The sequence below is a fragment of the Gymnogyps californianus genome, chromosome 8 (assembly GCF_018139145.2).
Source record: "Gymnogyps californianus isolate 813 chromosome 8, ASM1813914v2, whole genome shotgun sequence".
In the NCBI taxonomy this organism is placed as follows: domain Eukaryota; kingdom Metazoa; phylum Chordata; class Aves; order Accipitriformes; family Cathartidae; genus Gymnogyps; species Gymnogyps californianus.
Genome location: NC_059478.1, coordinates 33,534,289 through 33,539,384, shown reverse-complemented (window position 1 = coordinate 33,539,384; position 5,096 = coordinate 33,534,289).

Here is a 5,096-nt window from a genome sequence, read left to right as displayed (position 1 = left end):
CGCCGCGGCTGCCGTAAAGGGGGCGGAGGAGCCGCTCGCACGGCGACCCGCTGCGAGCTCGCCGCGCGTAGCCGGAAGGCGGTGGGGCCGCCGCTTACCCGCCCGGTGAGCCCCGTGGCGCAGCCGGCCGGGGAGCGGCCTCCCGGGGCTTCAGCCGTGGGGGAACTACGCGGAACTACAGCTCCCGGCGGGCGCTGCTGCGGGAGCGAGCCGGGCCCGGCGGCGGGCCCGCGCGGGGCGTGCTGGGAGCTGTAGTCCGGCGGCAGGGCGGTTGGTTTCCAGCCGCCGCCTGTGGAGGAGGGAGGAAGGGGCGCAGCGGGAGGCGGCGGGGCGGGCTGAGGAGGAGGAGGCGGCGGCCGCGCCGAGGCGGGCCGGCTCACCCGGGCGGGACGGGCTGCGGCTGGAGACGAGCCCCCGGAAAGGCGGGCGGAGGGCGGGAGGCCAGAGGCCGGAGGCTTTGGGCGGGAAGTCCAGCCCCGCCGTCAGGCCGCGGCGCCGGCCCCGGCCCCGCCATCAGCGGCGGCCGCAGCGCGCTGCCCGTCACGGAGTTTCCAGCTGTCGTTTCAAGGTGGTTTTTTTTGTTTGTTTGGGTTTTTTTGGTTTTTTTTTAATTTAGTGTCTTTTGACTCCACTACAGCAAAATGGTTCCTAAATCTCCACGTTCTCTGGAGGCCGGTAGTACTTAGATCTCCAGCCTAAACACATACGTGTTTGTTCACATGCCAACAGTGTTTTCCAGTTCAACTTGCTGCTTTATTTCTTTTCTAAAAGTACATCAGAGTAACTGCATCTCCTCTCACTCTCCTAGGCTAGACGTGCTGAGGGTTTTTTGGTTTCTTTTAGTCATTTGTAAAGTAAGTTCTTCATTAATCTGTTTGTCTTAAGCTGCTTAAAAATAATCATTGGCTGTATCAGGAGCCAAGGGTTTAAAACAAAAAAAAGTGCAGGATTTGGGAAAGATGTGACTTGAATTTCTTGACTGTCTGGAGCTGGCACTACTGCTTAACACCCTATAGAAGGACGATGCCTCTGCATTCTCCGTGTGCTCGGGACTCAACAGCACAAGTTTGGGTTCACGAAGAAAGTTAGGTGTTTTTTTCCATTTTGTGATTTTACTGCCTTCTGCTGGTCAAAGATGATCAGACTGAGTTTAATTTCTTACAATCAGCACATGATTATAGCACATGATCTAAAATTAAGCTTCAGTAGAAATACCAACAATAGATGTTTCATGTATTTCGTGTTGTTTTTTGTTATGTAATCTCACGGATCTAATATATTTCACGTAGTAGGGTCGATCAGTAAAGAGGATCTTAGGTATTAATGTGCAAAGCAGACAACATCTTGTTTCAAAGGTCTAGCTATTGGCTTGAAGTGGGGATGTAGGAGATCACCTTTCTAATCCTTCCCCTGCCTTTGAGCTCACTGCTTGCCCTTGCTAGCAGCACTTCATTTCTGTGCTCCTATAAATTAGTGATCACAATCCTCATCTCTTCTAGGAATTCTTCAGACTCTAGCAGCAAGCATCTCTCTATAGCAGAGTTATAGTAATAACACTACCATGATGATAAATCCTGAAGAATGGTCACATGTAGTTACTGTTCCTTTTCAAAACTGGAAAGGAGCGGTAATACACAGAAAGTGGCATGCACACCATATACATCTTTATATTCCAAGCAAAGATAAAGATTTAAAAATAAAACCCATGTTGCTGTTTGTACTAAACTCATCAAAGACTGTGGCCCCACAATAGTGGGTAACCTGTCAGTGCAGAAGAAAACAGGCCTGCTGCCTTCAGAATTTTATGACCTGTTTTAGGCATAATAGTTCTTTAAAGTTTCATCTTTGCTTTTATTCTCAAAGACAAAGATGATTGTGCTTGTCTGTTTGTGTATGGTCTCGAATATTGAGAGCTGAGTAGCTAAGGTGGCTTGGATTTGGCTAAATGTCGAACAAAGAATTATTCAGTTGATCAAATGAAATGGCTGTTCCCTTGCCTGAAATTAGTTGCTTGCACCTTCCTGCTCTGAAATTTAATAACCATGCCCTGATTTGATAGGCCACACAATATGCCATCTGGATATATATTGTAAATCCCTCAGGCAATCAGGTTATGAGAATGAAGATATTTATTTTCTGCTTTTTGCATCAGTCAGATCATGCAAAACAAAGCTTTGATTGCAAAATAATTATTCAGGCAACCATAAATAACTATCTGTAAAAACAGAGTTTTCTTCACATTCACTAATTCCTATTTCTGTAGGAAAGATTTGCAGAGGGAGTGGGAGAGAACATACTGCATTCAACAAACTTCTAACAAATGTCACAGAGTTTACACTTCCAACATTTTGATGGCATAAAGGCCATGCAAACCATCTTTGAGCTCTATTTGTGCTAATTTAATATCGTACTAGTAAGGAAATATTTAAAATCTGTGTTCATGGAAAATATAATTTGTCTTTGCTTTTTTTAATAGGTAAACCAAGCAGGTAACACCAAGAGGCAACGTCAAGACAACTAAAAAATAGAGAAGATACTCTCTGCTTTATGGATCTTAGAGATACCATGGTTACACAACGTTTACCCACCAAAAACTGCAGAATGGTAAGATAACACCGAATTGCAGGGCAGTCAGGGGAATGAAGCTTCCACTCCCGTATCTGCCACTAGCCTACTAGATCGCCTCTGGGAAGTCATCTAAGCATTCATCAATAATCTGTAATATATTTAGAAAAGCCCGTTAAACATTGGGCCGACAGTATGTGCTTTCCAAAACACCCGTTTGTCTGTTGTCTAAACAGAGCAGACCTTGGGTCAAGGAGCAATAGAGAAGGGAATTTTTCCTCGTTTATTTTTAGTTTCATTTCCTAGGGAAGTAAGCTGCGATCTGTTTCCCTCTGGAAAGTTTTGAAACCACTCTGCAATTTAATCAAGTTTGCAGAGCCTCAGAGATACTAAACACCTCCCGTTTTTGTGGAAATAGCTGCTCAGGTAAAAAGAGACCCTGGAATAGGATAAAGTGAGAACACTGGAATCCAGGCTGCGTTAATTCTGCTGCTCACAGAACGACTTGTTAAAATAGGTTACAACAAGGTTGCTCCCACCCATTTAAGAACAGAAAACCTCAGACGTGCTTGGGGAAGGGTTGCTTGCGCTTAGCAACGCTACTGGAAATAGAATGGCTAGATAAATGGTACAGAGCTTTATAAAGATGGGAAGCATTATTGATTAAAAACTAAAAGCTATGACAACTATTCTGTCTCTGAAGCAAATCCATTACTCCAGAACGTCATGGGTTTCACAAAGAAGTTGGGATCTTCAAGGTTAATAGGCAATGCATGCACACCGTAAAGCAACGAAGAACTGTGTACGCTTGAAGGATCCTTTCAGGGAACAAAGGATTCTCCCAAGTTGCTTCTTGAGATGTTCCCACTTGCATGCACAGACTCTGACTATGCTGTCTGCTTGCGGGTGGCCCTGAGGTTCTTCTCCAGACTAGACTCACCTATCTACCCAAGTGCTCACATGTGCCTGGTATGTCAGTCTGCCTGTGGCAGTAATTTGTGCACCATCCTTTCAAGCAGTAATGCAGGATGAAAGGGACAGAGTGAGCATACCCCCTCACTAGACTGCTGTTGAGGTGTTTGTCTTCACTGATTTAGCCAGCGTGCTTCTGCTTGTACCACCCACTCCCTCCAAAACCAGATTTTCTTACCCTATCCCAGGATTAGGCTAGGGAAGAGGAGGCTCCAGTAGGATACCTGTAAGAATCTGTGCCAAGGCTACCCTTAAATTAAGATATTAGTTAAGTAACTGGAAGAGAAAATGAAGAGCACATTAGTGGCATTTACAGAGTATTAAACTGGGAGAGATTGAAAGCTGGATTCAGGATAGAAATAAACTACCTGAAAATTATAAACATGAGCAGAAATTAATGGAAGCTCAGTTGGGAAGACTGCAAGTCCTTGTCAGAGGAGATTTAAGTTCATGAACTCATCTATTAAAATGAAGAAATCTGAAAGTAATAATGCCAGGAGACAAAGAATAAAGGCAAAAATGAAGCAGACATCAAATACTGGTGTATGAAGAAGGCTGCAGAGAGGCTAGTGCAGTTGAGGATTCGAATTTCCATTTCTCCCTGAAAAAGGAACTTTTCCTGCTGTAGAAGTATGAGTCTGGCCACCATTCCTGCTGCAGTGTCTGCTGATCTACCCAGCTACTCCACCTAAAATAGTGGAGGTAAGTCCAAGAGAAAGGCAGGAACCAGACACCACTGCTGCTTCCCCCATCTTCAAATAGCACCGGTGCCTGGAACTGCTGTGCTTCTCCCTGGGAGAGGAAGCATGATCCTCCTGTGGGTCAGGCTCACAGGCTGGGAGGTTCTGCTCTAGAATGTTTTACACACAGCTGTTTTACTTCATGCAGTAGGTGATATGACTTGATTTGGTATCCAGAACTACAAAGTATCTCCCTTGCTGTGTGGATCCCTTGTGATCTTCTGATGTCTGGGCTGAAGAACACCATTCCCTATAAAAACGGTCTTTGAAACACTGTACTCGGGGCGCCTTGGCTCTGCTTCCAGCTCTGCTGTCATTAGCTTTTGCTATGCCTGGCTTGAGCCACCTATAAAAGAAAGAACATGGATGTGAGGGATGTAGTGAAGGCTGCAGGCACTCAGAGAGTCCTCACTCCTCCTTTACTCTCCTAGTTTCTCGTTCACCTAGCAGAATCTGGACACTGGGCAAACGAGGCTGCTCCTTCTTGCTCTGAGAACACCAGCATCTTCAGTCTTGCCATACATGTCTTGAGAAGATAATTATGCTTGTACGGTTTACATTACCCATGTGTAGTTCCTTATCTTTAAAGAAATTATTTGCAAAGAGAGGCAGAGAAGATTTGGCCCTTAATGAATTTAATTCGTTTCACTTAGCTGCCAGTAGATGGCTCTCTGAATTTGCAGTCCCTTATTTACTACATTGTTTATTGAATTATGTTGGACACATTTTCCGTGGAAAATGTTTTCAGTGTGTTTGCTTTGAGGAAGTTTACGTAAGACGAACAAGGAAGCAATGGACTGGGTAAATAGACCGGTAACA